Below are 19,177 nucleotides of genomic sequence, written 5' to 3' on the forward strand. Positions count from 1 at the left end.
AAGCTTGAGATCATGTGCGTGCGTCTAGCTTGAATCATTCCCCTTTTTTTCTTGTTTTTCACCTCCCAAGCAAGGAGTGTGACTGATTCTTGTTTCATCAGTGACAGGGATCACAAAGAAGATAAGAGGCGTCTCATCAAAGATAAATCTGAGCTTAAGAAGGAGCTGGTGCAAGCCAAAAATGAGGAGGCCCGGCTCAGGGCCCTGGCGCTCTCTGAAATCAGGATCGAGTGCGACCTCTGCAACGAAAATGTGCTTGCCAAAGACCGTGAGTCCCACATCGAGATTCACAGGTAGCTTAGCCCTGTCATTCTGTTCCAGGTTTTATACACTAGGAAAAATCAATCTGTGATTTATTTTGACATAAATAGCACCTCCTGTCTGTTATGAATAACATCCATGTGAGTGCAACCTAAATTACAACCATCTCTACACCTACATTTTCATCTCTGATATCAAAATTGCTTTGCTTGCACCTCTGCAGAACGGAGCGTCACTTGTTAATCAAACACCTTTCAGGGAAGCATTTGTGAACACACCATCAAGGTAAAGCCAAACATACATGGCTTGTACCTCCTCTTCTTTGCTAAACTGGTGCAGCTGAAACAAAAAAATACTTGTTTTTTAGCCTTCTATCAACTGAATGTCCTAGCTAGGAATAATACTAGTGATTGGCTTTCAAAATGAACAAGAGAAACTAAATTTGTGCACCAAACATGTTTATTTATCTACACTTTCACTATGTGGAATTGCATACTAACATACTACTCCCTCCGTCCAAAATATATAAACCAAAATATATCCAATAATGTTGTGAAGCTTAGCTTTGTGAAACTGCTCGACCATGCTAATATATTTAATAATGTTGTGAAGCTGACTACCAATTTGATGTGAAGCATGCTTCATATTTAGTACAAACTAGTTAAGGACAGATGCCTATTTGCTAAAATGGTGCTATTGACGGCATACTCTTGCTTTTTTGAGCTCTCTATTAACTGAGGTACAACTACAGTAGTGTTTGACTTTTCAAAATGAAGAGCAGAAATTAATTTTGTACCCCCAAACAGAGATAAACAAGTTTATTAGCTGACATTATCCAGGGAGTGCCAGGCACAAACAAGCTTCTGAGAATGCATTTTGTTAAGCTGGGTTCAACAATGATGGAATCAGTGTAACCTGTTTGATCATTTCATCTTATTTTACCTTGTGCTGCACATCATCATCCACATCTGGCGCACAATGTGAGAAGAGAACATAAATGAAGTAGCATAACTTACTGCCTTTCTTTCTGGTGCTTGCAGGAAGCAGGTATAACATGCAGATGAACGCTCAAAGATGCTGAATGAGTTGAATAAAAAGTCTTCATTCAAAACTATTCATAAACTGTTAAAGAAATTTTGAGCATGTTTGCTATACATACGAGAACGTAGACCGAGTGCTAGTAAGTCATGGTCCATTTGGGGTGAAATGTTCCTAATTATTAATTGCAGAATGTTGGTGAAAGCTTTAGCGTTAAATTAATTTCATTAGTATTGGGATGTGTATGATTTCGTTACTAACTTGATGCCAAGGGATGTGGTTCAAAAAGTCAACTTACAGTGACCAGCAGTCTAAAATCAAGATTAAGCACTGGCTCGGGTAAAGCTGCACTCCCCTAGCAGAGATGCATCTAGACCATTTGTTTGACTGGGTATTTTTGGTTTATTTCTACAACCCGGCAGCTGGGTTAGTTGATTTGTGCTTATCCTTGTTTGTAGAAATAATTGTCTTTCTCTTGAGAAGGATAGCAGTAGTAGGCAGGAGGGTAACATAAAACGATTACCTAGAGCCCATGGGTCATAAGACACAAGACATCATATGTTGTGGCACTAGCAAATTCATTTCGCGGAGTTGCAGGTCGCCTACATATACCTGGACATGGAAAGGGGTAGATCATATCATAATCCAAGGTCCTGATGAACACACACACACACACACATGTACAATAAGGAAATTGCAAAACTGTTGCCTCTGTGTGAGAAATCTCCATGGATGTACAGAGTGTGTGTGTGTGTGTGTCTAAGCTGCTACCCCACTAGAGCACGTGAACAACTTCCATTGCGCATCCCCGAAGGATGAGCAACGGAATGGACACACCAGATTTTTTTTCCTCTGTTCGAGTTCTTCCATGGGGCTACTTAATCACATATCCCAAAGAAATGTTTCATACTCCAACGGCTTCCCTATGAGCCAAGGAATCCAACAAGATGCCAATAAACATGCATATATGTACAACAAGGAAATTGAAAAAAAGAAGCACAAATATGATAGCCTGCAGCATGAAAAGGCACATAAATTTTGGTAAATTATTGTGTTTTTGTTCCACTAGAATATAAAAATCAAGATCTTATTACTTGGTAGAAACACAAAAATACTACTCCCTCCGATCCATATGACCTGTCGCTCAAACGCATGTATCTACTGCTAGATACATCCATTTGAACAATAACTAATATGGATCGGAGGGAGTACCAAAAATCAAATAGAAGGCCCTACACTCTCTCATGAGCATGAGAGCATCTGCCCTTTCATTCACTAACTAAAACAAATGCTAACTAATTACTCCCTCCTCAAGCATCTCTTCTTTCACATACATTTTGAGACCTCAGCAGTTTGGCAAAATTTAATAGATAGAAACAAATAATATCAGTAAACTGTCTAGTCAGACCAAAACAACATGAAAAAAGTTAAAGGTTTAAAATAAATTCTATATCTCAGGTACTTTTTTATATTTTTTGGATGAGAAACTATCATGACAGAGTAGGGGAAAAAGAGAGGAATTGACAATAGAACGATTACCGAGAGTTGACTATGCATCAGGATCTAGGCACCTTCACAAGCAAGAAGTCAAATGCAGCAGCAGCCCGCCTGTCACGAGCAAAGCAGGGCGGCTACGTGCCTGAACAAACAATTGTTTTATAGATAGCAACATCATATCAGAACAGGCCAACATCAAACCTGAAGAACTGAATGAATACACGTACAGCAAAGGAAACTGAACAAGAAAAAGATGTCCATGGATCTATCTGTCTAGAGAGATAGAGAAGGAGTGGACAGCCTCCATTCATTCATTTCGAGTGGACAGCTTGGGCCATGTGCACACATCCCCAAAAGATGAGCACATACTTAAAAAGTAAATAAACCCCACAAGCAAATGGACGATTTCAAAGTGCACCAATCTCTCTGATAGAACCACGCCTGCACAACGGTTATTAGACACGTATAAATATTGTTAACTTATGTAACTTGATTAAAAAAATCAAAATCCTAAGAGAAACACATACAAAATTAATTTGTTGTTAAAAGTCAAATCAAATCACAAGCAAAAGTATCACTTGCATGTTCTTATGCTAAAAAAACTCACTCTCATCTTTGGTACATGGACTAAAGGAAAACTCTGTTTCTTTTTTTCCTTTTCTTCTTTCCTAAACGAAATAGACGCACCAAAGAAATTTTTCATACTCCAACTATTTTCCTCTGATTCTACTACGAGTAAAGAAATATGAGATCATTTTAGATCACTAATCTAAAATGACTAATTAAGATTACTCTAGCATAGCATTGGACACCAAGTTTTTTAATCTTAGCACATACCCTCATACCACCTTAGCACCAGTGAAAAGTGGACTATAACAATGAAAGCAAAGAATGTGAGGATTGGTGCTTAAAGATTAAAAGGCTTTAGCGACACCGCTAAGCTAATAAAATGTATGGATTGTTATAGTTCTCTGTATTAATTCGGATGATCCATAAAAGTGGTACTAAGGGGTGTGGAAAAAAAACTCATCAAAGAGTGCTTTATAGGCCACCAAAAGTAAAGGAATTGCAAGAAGAGGTTTGAGAAAAAAATTCTTGAAAAATAATAGACTGCATGAATTCTTGGGAAAAATCCCAAAGAGTTTGATATCCTTTTAGGAAAAATTCCCACAGATCCAAACACCCTAAAAACCGTATTCCGGTGAATCTTCTGAACAAGGATTTTTTTTTTTGCTTTGTCATCCGCTGATATACAGAAGATTAAAAAAAACTATGCACACAGCTGGGATATTCGTTTTGCTCGATGGATGGGAAATATCTGTAATATTGTAACATAAAATACAGACAGATCCAACCTGCAAGCCAAGACAGAAGAAACATGGCGGTAAACAAGGATGGATTCGTGAGATGCGACTCGTTTTCTTTCTTAGATTATATTAGAGGGGGCCGGGGATTAGATTAGATTAGATGAAAGAAGAAAGAAGCTAGCCTAGCAGTAGCAGAGGACTCACCCACCCATGAGACGAACAAGCGCTAGCTGGGGGAGCCCGGCCCGGCCGCCGTGAGAGTCTCCGGGAGCCACCGTACCTTGACCGTGCTGTTTCCCATCTGGACATGGAGGGGAGGTACGTTGCCGCCGTCCGGCCAGCGGGCCTGCGCCTCGATCTGGCGGGGCCAGATGCCTAGATCCATCTCTCTAGCCATCGCCATCGCCATCGCCATGGGAGAAGGGTGCACGGTGGCAGGGGGTTGGTTGCAAGGAAGGAAGGGTGAGGCCATCGATCGATCCTTCCGTGGTGGCAGGCAGTTGGAAGGAGGAGGCCGGAGATCTGAGGAGAGGAGCAGGAGAGAGAGGCGGCTAGGCTAGGCTAGGGTTTCCCTTGTTGGATCCAGGCAGCAGCGAGAAGATAAGGCGCATCCAGATCTGACAACCGATTTAGTAGTACGTATTTGACAAAAGTTAATACGTATGGTGGGTGGCAGGCAGGCGCATGCGCATGCGTGGGGTTTCTCTTTCTTTCTTTTGCAATCCGTATATGGGCACGCACGGATTTTCACGTCATGCCTGACCTGACCGACCGCCTGACTGACTCGACCGAGGGGTGGCCCAACCAAGTAGCAAGGTCCGCTTCCATTCACATTTCACAAGCCATGATAAATACTCCCGTTCAACCCATAATGTTTTCCACCCCTCAAAAAAAAAACCTCCTCCTGCTCATTTTCTTTTCTTCCGCCCGTAAGAGCAACTCCGGAGTTCAAGGCAAGCACGTAGGGTCTGTTTGGCTGGATACTAGTGTGGTCAAGTCAAAGTGTGGCTAGCCACACAAGTATGGCAAGCCACACAAATGTGGCTGTGAAATTGGACGCCAAATTTTGGCAAAAGTTGACAAAAAAATTGTCTCTATGACAAATGGGTCATATGGGCAATAAAGTGTGACAAGCCAAAGTGTGGCAAAAACCAAACACATGCCAACTAAACTGTGGTTGCCAAATTTTAGCTTGGCAAACTGTGACTGGGAACCAAACATCCCTGTAATCAACTAGCTAGTGAGCTACAGATTATTACTGGTTTAGATGTATATATGGTGGTCTTATATATCTTTTAGGTAGAATTGATCTGAATAAAAAGTTATGCACTGCACGCGAGCGACACTTTATCTTCAAGCAATTATTTGGCACACTGGCCCATTGAACCAGACGTGTCCTTTTACAAACCGGAGGTAAAAACCAAGTCGTCAAAGGATATTTGCAAAGTCTACTGATTTCCATGCCGAATACATTGGTGAAATAGAAGCGATGACCAAAAGAATAGAAAACCGGGTCAGACATTTCATTGAACACGTGAGCACATGGTAAAAATATGGAGGAGTTTGACATATCGGGAAGTTGTCCGGTTGCGGCAACCTTGTCCGGTGGCGGTGTGAGTTGTGGTGTCCGGTGGCGAAGCCCTGAGTTGAGATGGCGGGGGAGCACCGATACCGGCGGAAGTCCGGTGACGGCAATGCGGAGGAGGGTGAACAGAGAAGATCAGAGTGTTGCTTAAGCAAGGAGAGGGAAGGTGGATATGACTGAATTGACACGGACACCAGCGGTCAGTCCTACGTGGCGGGTGTGCCCAGGCAACAGGCGCGTCCGAGACTCCCTATATCCGCCCCATATATGGCGGAATATGGGGAGTGTCGGCCAGTCCGGATGTTTAGGCCAGATATGGGTAGCCCGGTTGGGTGGCATTTTTTGATCCGGACAGTGACCGGGCAGCTCGTCGGGGCATCTAGGGCTAGTACGGAGGATCCAGTTATAAATGCTCTTAGTAAAGAATACATCCTAATTTATAGTGCCTAAAAGACCAGCTGATGGGCCAGTAGACGAGCAGTAGGGCTGTAAAAATGTGAACAGGGAGGCACACCGGTTTGGTTTCAAAAATTATGTGAAGAAAGAAGAAGAACAATTCTATAAATGATATAAGGAGACTATGACTAATTAATCAACAAGTAACTGTTGGTGAACTGGCTAGCCTCTCTAGGTCAATGTTGTGTTGTCTTTGGTTCGAGTCCCGTCGGCTTCACTCAATATTTAATTCTTCATTTTATTTCTCTATCAGCACTTATATGTGGGGTCTGCATTTAGGCTGCTTGTAATGAGGAGTACCATATACTAGTATTATGTATATGATACTAATGTATCATGTATATTACTTATGATACTCCCATTACTTGTAATGGGTTGTCTTATTAATTGCATGATATTACTTATAATATTCCCATTACAACCAGTCTTAAGAGAGCACAGGCCCAGACTAGCTGGCTTGCCAAGTAAACATAGCTAACAAAGAGATAACGGCCTGAGACGGAAATGCATGTAAATTTACATCAAAGGTAAGTTGTTGTACTACTTTGTGACATTTTTCAACTTTATGTATGAATTTGTATCCACCATGCAAGTTTATGTATTAAAAGTGTAATTAACTCGAAAATAAAAACAAGCATTTAATTAAACATAAAAACCGGCCACGAAGGCCGACGATAGTCCACACGTTCACATCCAACATAAAAAAGCTAGCTACGAGGCGGCACGCTGCCCTAGGCGTCGTCATCGTCGTCGGGCCCGATGAGGTCGATGAGCATCGGCGCAAGGCCGGCCCAGGGGAACGTCGTGTTCCAGAGGCCGTTCATGTCGGGCGCAGACTGTGCCACTGCCGCCTGGACCTGACGCGTCTCCTCCTCGGCCTCACGCTGCTCCTCCTCAGCGTCGCGCTCAAGCATCTCGAGGTATTCGCCGTGGCGACGCTCCTCGGCTAGCCGTTGCTGGCGCCATTGCTCGAGGTACGCCGCCACCTGCGCCGGCGTCGCTCCCGTCTAGACCGCGCGGAGCGCTGACCCACTCGCGCACTCGCCCGGTCCATGAGTAGCGCTCGATGGGGGTCGGCTCCGGCTCGGCCTTAACGGGGGAAGGCGGGGACACCGGCGGCACCACGCAGTCGCCCGCCGCGGAGAAGGCCATGGCCGCCTAGTACGCCACATCCTCTTCCTCCCTGCGACGCTCCTCCTCCTCACTCTCCCGGAGGACAATCGCCATGGTCGCCTGGTAGGCGACCTCCGCCTCCTGGTCTTCGTCGCAGACGACGAGGGGGCGGCGGCGACCTGCGGCCAACTTCGCGCACGCCTCGCCTCCTCGTGCTCGAAGGCGAACCAACGAGCCTAGTTGGGCGAGTCGAAGGCGTACGCGGCGTCGCTGCGCTACTCCGGCGCCAGCAGCACCCGCCGGCGCCACACCTCTCCGGATCCAGATGCCAGTCGTGCGATAGGGTCACGTCGGGATACGGGAGAGGCACATAGTGCTGCCAGTGCCACTCCGCCTGGCGCACTGGCACGCTGATGCGCTGTCGCTGCCGGCGAGCTAGCGCCGGCGGAGGCGGGGGGACTCGGGTGGAAAAGGGATGGTCGGGGCCTTGCCCTTTGCTACCTCTTGAGCATGCGTTGGTTTTCCCCTGAAGAAGAAAGGGTGATGCAGCAAAGTAGTATAAGTATTTCCCTCGGTTTTTGAGAACCAAGGTATCAATCCAGTAGGAGACTACATGCAGGTCCCTCGTACCTGCACAAACAAATAAGAACCTTACAACCAACACGATAAAGGGGTTGTCAATCCCTTCACGGCCACTTGCAAAAGTGAAATCTGATAAAGATAAGAATATAAATATTTTTGGTATTTTTGTTGTATAGATTGGAAAATAAAGATTGCAAAATAAAAGGCGGCAGAAATAAAAAGTACATAGGAAAATAATATGATGGAAGATGGACCCGAGGGCCATAGGTTTCACTAGTGGATTCTCTCAAGATAGCAAATTCTACGGTGGGTGAACAAATTACTGTTGAGTAATTGATAGAAAATCGCATAGTTACGAGAATATCTAGGCATGATCATGTATATAGGCATCACGTCCGTGACAAGTAGACCGAAACGATTCTACATCTACTACTGTTACTCCACACATCGACCGCTATCCAGCATGCATCTAGAGTATTAAGTTCATAAGAACAGAGTAACACATTAGGCAAGATGACATGATGTAGAGGGATAAACTCAAGCAATATGATATAAAACTCCATCTTTTTATCCTTGATGGCAACAATACAATACGTGCGTTGTTGCCCCTGTTGTCACTGGGAAAGGACACCGCAAGATTGAACCCAAAGCTAAGCACTTCTCCCATTGCAAGAAAGATCAATCTAGTAGGCCAAACCTAACTGATAATTCGAAGAGACTTGCAAAGATATTAAATCATGCATAAAAGAATTTAGAGAAGAATCAAATATTGTTCATAGATAATCTTGATCATAAATCCACAATTCATCGGATCTCGACAAACACACCGCAAAAAGAATTACATCGAATAGATCTCCAAGAGAATCAAGGAGAACTTTGTATTGAGATCCAAAGAGAGAGAAGAAGACATCTAGCTAATAACTATGGACCCAAAGGTCTGTGGTAAACTACTCACACATCATCGGAGAGGCTATGGTGTTGATGTAGAAGCCCTTCGTGATCGATTCCCCCTCCGACGGAGCGCCGGAAAAGGTCCCAGGATGGGATCTCACGGGTACAGAAGGTTGTGGCAGTGAAAATAGGGTTTCGTGGTGCTCTCGGATGTTTTTGGGGTATATGAGTATATATATAGGCGAAAGAAGTAGGTCGGTGAAGCCACGAGGGTGGGGGCGCGCCTATCCCCTGGGCGCGCCCTCCTACCTCGTGGCCGCCTCGTTGCTTCCTTGACGTCCACTCCAAGTCTCCTGGATTGCGTTTGTTCCAAAAATAACTCTCCCGAAGGTTTTATTCCGTTTGGTATTCCTTTTCTGCGAAACACTGAAATAGACAAAAAAACAACAATTTGCACTGGGCCTTTGGTTAGTAGGTTAGTCCCAAAAATAATATAAGTGCATAACAAAGCCCATCAAACATCCAAAACAGATAATATAATAGCACGGAACATAAAAAATGTAGATACGTTGGACACGTATCAAGCATCCCCAAGCTTAATTCATACTCGTCCTCGAGTAGGTAAATAATAAAAACAAAATTTTTGATGTGGAATGCTACCTAGCATAATTCTCAATGTAATTTTCTTTATTGTAGCATGAATGTTCAGACCCGAAAGATTCAAGACAAAAGTTTAATATTGACATAAAAATAATAATACTTCAAACATACCAACAAAGCAATCATGTCTTCTCAAAATAACATGGCCAAACAAAGTTATCCCTACAAAATCATATAGTCTGGCTATGCTCTATCTTCATCACACAAAGTATTTAATCATGCACAACCCCGATGACAAGCCAAGCAATTGTTTCATACTTTTGATGTTCTCAAACTTTTTCAATCTTCACGCAATATATGAGAAGATAGTCTCACATCAACTAGGCGTATCAACGGGCTATGAAGATGCCCATCAATAAATATCAATGTGAGTGAGTAGGGATTGCCATGCAACGGATGCACTAGAGTATAAGTGTATGAAGCTCAACAAAAGAAACTAAGTGGGTGTGCATCCAACTCGCTTGCTCACGAAGACCTAGGGCATTTTGAGGAAGCCCATCATTGGAATATACAAGCCAAGTTCTATAATGTAAAATTCTCACTAGTATATGAAAGTGACAACATAGGAGACTTTCTATCATGAAGGTCATAGTGCTATTTTGAAGCACAAGTATGGTAAAAGGATAGTAACATTGCCCCTTCTCTCTTTTTCTTTCATTTCTCTATTTTTTCCCTTTTTTGGGCCTTTTTCCTTTTTTTATGGCCTCATTTTTTCTCTTTTTTTCTTTCCGCCCGGAGTCTCATCCTGACTTGTGGGGGAACCATAGTCTCCATCATCCTTTCCTCACTTGGGACAATGCTCTAATAATGATGATCATCACACTTTTATTTACTTACAACTCAAAAATTACAACTCGATACTAGAACAAAATATGACTCTATGTGAATACCGCCGGCGGTGTACCGGGATGTGCAATGAATCAAGAGTGACATGTATGAAAGAATTATAAAGGTGGCTTTGCCACAAATACGATGTCAACTACATGATCATGCAAAGCAATATGACAATGATGTAACATGTCATAACAAACGAAACGGTGGAAAGTTGCATGGCAATATATCTCGGAATGGCTATGGAAATGCCATAGTAGGTAGGTATGGTGGCTGTTTTGAGGAAGGTATATGGTGGGTGTATGAGACCGGCGAAAAGATGCGCGGTATTAGAGAGGCTAGCAATGGTGGAAGGGTGAGAGTGCGTATAATCTATGGACTCAACATTAGTCATAAAGAACTCACATACTTATTGCAAAAATCTATTAGTTATCGAAATGAAGTACTACGCGCATGCTCCTAGGGGGTAGATTGGTAGGAAAAGACCATCGCTCATCCCCAACCGCCATTCATAAGGAAGACAATCAATAAATAAATCATGCTCCGACTTCATCACATAGCGGTTCACCATACATGCATGCTACGGGAATCACAAACTTTAGAACAAGTATTTCTCAAATTCACAACTACTCAACTAGCATGAATCTAATATCATCATCTTCATATCTCAAAACAATCATAAAGAATCAAACTTCTCATAGCATTCGATGCACTTTATATGATAGTTTTTATTATACCCAACTTGGATTTTCATCATATTAGGACTAATTTTATAGCCAAAGCAAATTACCATGTTGTTTTATAAGACTCTCAAAATAATATAAGTGAAGCATGAGAGATCAATAATTTCTATAAAATAAAACCACCACTGTGCTCTTTAAAAAGATATAAGTGAAGCACTAGAGCAAAATTATCTAGCTCAAAAGATATAAGTGAAGCACATAGAGTATTCTAATAAATTCCAATTCATGTGTGTCTCTCCAAAAGGTGTGTACAGCAAGGATGATTGTGGTAAACTAATAAGCAAAGACTCAAATCATACAAGACACTCTAAGCAAAACACATATCATGTGGTGAATAAGAATGTAGCCTCAAGTAAAGTTACCGATGGACGAAGATAAAAGAGGAGATGCCTTTCGGGGCATCCCCAAGCTTAGGCTTTTGGTTGTCCTTGAATTTTATCTTCGGGTGCCATGGGAATCCCCAAGCTTAAGCTCTTGCCACTCCTTATTCCAAAATCCATCAAATCTTTACCCAAAACTTGAAAACTTCACAACACAAAACTCAACAGAAAATCTCATGAGCTCCGTTAGTATAAGAAAACAAACCACCACTTCAAGGTACTGTAATGAACTCATTCCTTATTTATATTGGTGTTAAACCTACTGTATTCCAACTTCTCTATGGTTCATACCCCCCGATACTAGCCATAGATTCATCAAAATAAACAAACAATACACGAAAAATAAAATCTGTAAAAAAGTGGCAGCGAATCTCGTGAGCGCTAAAGTTCCTGTTTTTTACAGCAAGATCGCAAAGGCTTCTCCCAAGTCTTCCCAAAGGTTCTACTTGTCACAAACACTAATTAAAAACATAAATCTACATCTAAACAGAAGCTTGATGAATTATTTATTACTAAGCAGGAACAAAAAGTAAGAAACAAAAATAAAATTGGGTTGCCTCCCAACAAGCGCTATCGTTTAACGCCCCTAGCTAGGCATTGATAATTTCAATGATGCTCACATGAAAGACGAGAATTGAAGCACAAAGAAAGCATCATGAAACACGTGACAAACACATCTAAGTCTAACATACTTCCTATGCATAGGCATCTTATAGGCAAACAAATTATCATAGCAAGCAAAAACTAGCATATGCAAGGAAGCGGAAAGAAACAATAGGAATCTCATCATAACGAGAGGTAATTTAGTAACATGAAAATTTCTACAATCATATTTTCCTCTCTTATAATAATTACATGTAGGATCATAATCAAATTCAACAATATAGCTATCACATGAAATTTTCTCTTCATGATCCACATGCATGCAAAGTTGACACTCTTCCGAAATAGTGGATTAACATTAACTAAAGTCATGACCTCTCCAAACCCACTTTTATCAAAAACTTCATAAGATTGAACATTCTCCAAATATGTGGGATCTAAAGTTGACACTCTTCCAAACCCACTTTCAATATTATTGCAAACATTATTATCAATCTCATAATCATCATGGGGCTTAAATAATTTTTCAAGATAAGAAGAATCATCCCAATCATGATCATTGCAACAAATAGTAGTCATAGCAAAACTAGCATCCCCAAGCTTGAGGTTTTGCATATCATTAACACAATTGACATTAAGAGAATTTATGATAACATCATTGTAATCATGCTTTTCACCGAAGAAACTATCAAGTATGGGTGCAATAGCAACGATCTCATGTTTAACATAAGGAACTATAGCAAGCTCATCTTCATAAATATTGACATCATGGCCACAAGAATCGCAAGCATCATGTTCATCAAGGGATATTTCAATCAAATCATCTGAATCATAATTATCTATAGGTTCATGCATATCATTATTTACTTCCAAAGCAGCGGTACGGTCATTCTTTCAATAAATTCTTTGACATAGACATTATGAGCATAGTTTTCATAGCAATATTTAAGTATGTCAAAGATTCGTAGAGGGTAATATCATCTCTACTACTATTAAACAAGTAAACATATTCTTCACTTCACGCACCCCAACACTTGTACACAGAACAATGAAGATGATTTGCCACCACACGATCAGGCCAACTTAATTAGATCTAACCCTCCACATTAAAATTAACCTTCACCAAAAAGTACGCCTATCAACTATCATGGGCGGACGAAACTCTGCCAATGAACGACAAGTTCCGCCCATCTGCCACCGGAAAATTCGCGAGGAGGATTTAGCGGCATGATTTTCATACTCTGGGGTTTTAGTGATAGAAGAGAGGAAGATTAAACATGCTGTTCCATAACTTTAGGACGTGGGACGCCCAGAATGAATCTGGGTGTTGCGGAGTGCGGATCTGATTTCTTCACACGAATCCCGTCGTCGCTTCCCACCCGCCGTCCCTCTCTTCCGTCATCGCCCAACTATCCTCATCGTCTTCCTTGCACGCGTCACCCCATCGGTGCCGCCCAACAAGCACCCTTGACCCCGTGCACACATGCCCGCTGCTGACCAAACGCCCCGCCTCCTCGCGCATGTGGCACTGGGGGTCAGCCCTGGACATACACCTCCACACCCGCAGCTGCCCATGAACAGCCACGCGTGTGATTGCGGGACGGCGGCGCAGAGTCCCCTTCCGTTGCGAGATCTGCACTGCCTCTCTCCAGCATCGCATTGCTTGTAACGCCCGGAGACCGTTGCGCCAGGTGTCTTCCAGTTTTTCGCTGTTGTTGCCTTGTCTGTCGCTTGCATGTTGCATCTTGCCATGTCATTATGTGCATTGCATCATCGTGTTTTCAAAACTTGCATCCGTCCAGATTCCCCCAGTTCTCTCTGTTGTCCGTTCTGAGCCCAGTCACACTCGCACGCGCCCGCGGCACCTCCAAAATATTATTTTATAAGTGGCCGGAAAATGTTCTCGGAATGGGATGAAAATTGGCATGTGGTCTTATTATAGTGTAGATAGACCGTTTGTCAGGTTTCGTCACATTCGGGGTCCGTTTGAGGCTCCAATGGATAACTATAGCGGCAGTATAGCCGGTCTATCGTCAGACATTTTCGGTCTCCAGAAACCTTGCCGGGCTGCATTTCCGTCTCTCTCCTCTCAGCCCTGATAACCCACAAGTATAGGGGATCGCAACAGTTTTCGAGGGTAGAGTATTCAACCCAAATATATTGATTCAGCGCAAGGGGAGCCAGAGAATATTCTCAAGTATTAGCAGTTGAGTTGTCAATTCAACCACACCTGGAAACTTAGTATCTGTAGCAAAGTGTTTAGTAGCAAAGTAATATGATAGTAGTGGTAACGATAGCAAAAGTAACGGTAGCAAAAGTAATTTTTTGGTGTTTTGTAGTGATGATAACAATAGCAACTGAAAAGTAAATAAGCGAAGAACAATATATGGAAAGCTCGTAGGCAATGGATCGATGATAGAGAATTATGCCGGATGCGGTTCATCATGTAACAGTCATAACCTAGGGTGAGACAAAACTAGCTCCAATTCATCAATGTAATGTAGGCATGTATTCCGAATATAGTCATACGTGCTTATGGAAAAGAACTTGCATGACATCTTTTGTCCTACCCTCCCGTGGCAGCGAGGTCCTAGCGGAAACTAAGGGATATTAAGGCCTCCTTTTAATAGAGTACCGGACCAAAGTATTAACACATAGTGAATACATGAACTCCTCAAACTACGGTCATCACCGGGAGTGGTCCCGATTATTGTCACTTCGGGGTTGCCGGATCATAACACATAGTAGGTGACTATAGACTTACAAGATAGGATCAAGAACTCACATATATTCATGAAAACATAATAGGTTCAGATCTGAAATCATGGCACTCGGGCCCTTGTGACAAGCATTAAGCATAGCAAAGTCATAGCAGCATCAATCCCAGAACATAGTGGATACTAGGGATCAAACCCTAACAAAACTAACTCGATTACAAGATAAATCTCATCCAACCCATCACCGTCCAGCAAGCCTACGATGGAATTACTCACGCACGGCGGTGAGCATCATGAAATTGGTGATGGAGGATGGTTGATGATGACGATGACGACGGATTCCCCTCTCCGGAGCCCCGAACGGACTCCAGATCAGCCCTCCCGAGAGAGTTTAAGGCTTGGCGGCGGCTCCGTACGTAAAACGCGACAAATCCTTCTCCCTGGTTTTTTCTCCTCGAAAGTGAATATATGGAGTCAAGGTTGAGGTTGATAGAGCGTCAGGGGGCCCACGAGGCAGGGGCGCGCCCAGGGGGTAGGGCGCGCCCAGGGGGTAGGGCGCGCCCCCACCCTCGTGGACAGGTGGAGGCCCCCCTGACGCGGATCTTCCTTCCAGTATTTTTTATATATTCCAAAATAATTCTCCGTTGATTTTCATGTCATTCCAAGAACTTTTATTTCTACACAAAAATAACACCATGGTAATTCTGCTGAAAACAGCGTCAGTCCGGGTTAGTTCCATTCAAATCATGCAAGTTAGAATCCAAAACAAGGGCAAAAGTGTTTGGAAAAGTAGATACGACGGAGACGTATCAAGCCCAACCCACTCTCCACATCCCACCTAACCCAGCTAAACCCTTCTCTTGATCAGAACTGTCGGATCGCGATTGGGTGCTCCGAAACGCTCCAAAATCCCCCTAACCCTAACCCTGCCTATTTAAACACCTCCCCTTGCCAGATTTGGAAGCCTAGTCATCCACCTACCTCTAGCCGCCTCCCTCCTTGCATTCCGCGCCCGTCCACCCGCGCGCCGCCACTTGGCGGATCCAGGCGAGCCAACGCCCTCGTCAACCGCCGCAGCCGCCGCCCTCCACCAGTCCCAGCGTGCCACCTGTCCACCCGCTGTCGCCCACAGCCAACCCCGTGCTGCTACCTCGTCCGCTCCACCTCCCCACCCCACGCGGCCCGGCGCATCCCGTAGCCGGCCCACCCGGGCCCGACCGCACCGACCGCGACCGCTGGTGCCCGACCCAGTCGTCCCGCTCCTCCCGCTCGATCTCGAGGGGATCAAGAGCGCTCGCCGCCCGTCCGCTCCTCTTCCCCGAGGACCCCGCCGTCATCTCGCCGTGCTCCGCCGCCCCCCAGGTCGCCGACCACCGCTCCCTTCCCCATCTCCTTCTCCTCCTAACCCTAATCCCCCCATCTCTCTCTCTCTCTCGGCGCCATGAACAGGAGCAGGAGCTCCGAGCTCGCCGCCGGCTCCGTTTCGCTGCCCCACCACCCGGATCTGGCGGGATCCGGCTAGATCCGCCCCGTCATGCTGAAAGGATCGAGAAGAGGTGTCTAGATGGGGGGGGGGGATAGACTCTAGTCAAGAAAACTTGCAGTTTTTAACTTCTTTAGATTTAAGTAGAGTTTTGGCACAAGTTTAAACATTCACAATACATATCAAGCAAGCATGACAAGAGTATATGAGCAGTGGAAAGTAAAGCATGCACGTTGCAAGAATGTAAAGGGATGGGATTGGAGTGTGCAAACGCAATTGGAGACACGGAGATTTTTGGCATGGTTCCGATAGGTGGTGCTATCGTACATCCACGTTGATGGAGACTTCAACCCACGAAGGGTAACAGTTGCGCGAGTCCACGAAGGGCTCCGCCCATGAAGGGTCCACGAAGAAGCAACCTTGTCTACCTCACCATGGTCGTCACCCATGAAGGACTTGCCTCACTCGGGTAGATCTTCACGAAGTAGACGATCTCCTTGCCCTTACAAACTCCTTGGTTCAACTGCACAATCTTGACAGAGGCTCCCAAGTGACACCTAACCAATCTAGGAGACACCACTCTCCAAGAGGTAACAAATGGTGTGTTGATGATGAACTCCTTGCTCTTGTGCTTCAAATGATAGTCTCCCCAACACTCAACTCTCTCTCACAGGATTTGGATTTGGTGGAAAGATGATTTGAGTGGAAAGCAACTTGGGAAGGCTAGAGATCAAGATTTATGTGGTTGGAATGGAATATCTTGACCTCAACACAAGTGTAGGTGGTTCTCTCTCAGAAAAATGTATGTTGGAAGTGTAGGCATGTTCTGATGGCTCTCTCCACGAATGAAGAGTGGGTGGAGGGGTATAAATAGCCTCCACACAATATCTAACCGTTACACACAAATCCAAACTCGGTGGGACCAAATCATACAACTCGGTCAGACCGATTTAGTTCAAAATGTGACCGTTAGGGTTTTCGCTGGGACTGTCGTGGTTTTGTCACGGCAGATCTCCTAGTGAAAGGACTTAGTCGTGGAGCCATCGCGACGGGTTAGCTTAAAGGGGTTAAAGTGGACAAGGGACGCAAGGAATTATACTGGTTCGGCCCCTTACGATGAAGGTGAAAGCCTACTCCAGTTGTGATGGAATTGCTAGGGTTTCGATGACCAGGGAGCGAATCCGCTTTGCCTGTATCTCGAGTTATTGTTGTCTGTCCCTAAACCGCCGCCGGGTCGTCCCTTTATATACACAGGTTGACTCCCGATAGTTTATAGAATCCCGAGGCCGGCTCATAAACGTGCCCGGCTCGGTTTCTACCTTTCCTTGCCTTAAAACATAAGTTTCATATCATATGGCGGTTTATGCCTACGGGCTCTAATCCGCCTTTGGGCCCTGGGCCTTCATGTTAGATCTCCTCTGTAAAGCGCCATACCTCTTGTCTTCATGGGCTTCAAACATGACTAACTCCCTGTGGACATAACCCAGCCCCTCATGGCCGGTTTATACTTAATAGTAATATCCCCAACATTAGGCCCCAGATTGATTTGATCTCGTTCATGTCAATCTTCAATACTTAGAAAAATTCCTCCTTCCGCACCTTCGCATAGATCTTGTAAACTGTCGTGACGTCATCTTCCAGGTTCGTAATAAACCGCCATGACGTCACCTGTTCATTAAAACCGAAGATACCCTTCATTAATTATATGATCCTCCAACAATCGAGGCAACAACTTTGCTGCATATCCATTTTTTGGGCTCCTTGATTTCTGCGCCTATCGCCTATCTCTTTGTCTTATAAATAGGGCCGAGGGTCCCTTTCCTTTCCTCCCGTTGCCTCTTTGTCTATCTTCTATCTTGCGTCGCCTCAACACTCAAGCACCGCCGTCGTCGTCGACCTTCGCTTCTGCCTCAACTCCGGCCGCTGCATCACCCTGACTGTACCAGAAACCCGTAGCGCCTCTCCGCTGTTTCACAGCTTTAGTAAGTTGTTCTTCCTTTCCTCTATAGATTTGCTAGGGTTCGCGCGAGTTCATAGAAACTTCATTGTGTTCTTCCCTTATTCTTCATTAGATCCTTATGTAATGGACTCCAAACTTGATGTACTTCCATGTGGTAGTAATGATAACCCTTATTTTGTCATCAAACCATGTTCTTTGTGTGTGAAAATCCGATCTGGAATTTCCCAAACTGCTCAGGCACCAATTTTTAGGTCTAAATATTTTCCTTTTCCTGACATGTGGTAGATCCAAAATTCCAATGTGAACATGTGAATCTTGTTTTTCCTTACTTAGTCATTTTTTGCTTCAGATCTGTACTTTCATTGTCTGTGTAGGCGGTTTTGTCCTTTAGAAAATAATCTGCCATATGCCATTAGTCCCCTCGTAAACCGCCAGTCACTTTACCATTTATAATAGCATCAACCTCTGGTTTAACAATTTTGCATGCTTGAATGCTTTTTCCTTAACCTGCTACGCCTTATGCTTGCTAACCATGAGTCTTAAACCGGCATCAATCTTTTCCAGCTCCTCATTCGAAATGGCCAAACAATTTTATGCTTGTAACTGGGTCCCTTCTCGGGTTACTAAAGAGCAGCTAGATGGATGCGTCAGAACTGGCGTTTTACCAAAACAAAGCAAAATCCACTGGCGTATTCCCGGTCCAGAAAATCCTCCTACCCAAAAAGACGGTAAGGTAGTGGTATTTGTTGATCACATGAACCGTGGTTACCACCCGGATCCAAGTTTTTCCGTGATGTGCTTGCCAGCTTCCAGATCCACCCTCAAGATATTGGACCCAACTCTGTGTCCAATATTTGCGACTTTCAAGTGTTTTGTGAAGCCTATCTGCAAGAAGAGCCAACTGTTGAATTGTTTCAGGATTTTTTCTATTTGAACCATCGTACTGAATTCGTAGATGGGCCCAACACTGAACTTGGCGGCGTCTCCATTCAGAAAAGGAAGGATGTCAGCTTCCCTCACACCAAACTTCACAGTCATCCTAAGGATTGGAACCAAACTTGGTTCTACTG

General features: G+C 44.1%; 1 long non-coding RNA gene across 6 annotated transcripts; it reads right to left on the reverse strand.

The window, feature by feature from the left end:
- Nucleotides 1–215: 215 nt before the first annotated feature.
- On the reverse strand, nucleotides 216–4,792 carry LOC119330274. Of its 6 annotated transcripts, none has more exons than XR_005159996.1 (3): nucleotides 4,312–4,792; nucleotides 2,839–2,938; nucleotides 216–1,911 (listed from the first exon to the last, which is right to left on the reverse strand). It is a non-coding gene; the product is annotated as an uncharacterized LOC119330274 (long non-coding RNA). The 6 variants fall into 6 exon arrangements; XR_005159994.1 differs by having other exon boundaries at nucleotides 4,308–4,787; XR_005159995.1 differs by having other exon boundaries at nucleotides 216–2,938; nucleotides 4,312–4,791.
- Nucleotides 4,793–19,177: the final 14,385 nt, after the last annotated feature.

The sequence above is a fragment of the Triticum dicoccoides genome, chromosome 7A (genome assembly GCF_002162155.2).
Source record: "Triticum dicoccoides isolate Atlit2015 ecotype Zavitan chromosome 7A, WEW_v2.0, whole genome shotgun sequence".
In the NCBI taxonomy this organism is placed as follows: domain Eukaryota; kingdom Viridiplantae; phylum Streptophyta; class Magnoliopsida; order Poales; family Poaceae; genus Triticum; species Triticum dicoccoides.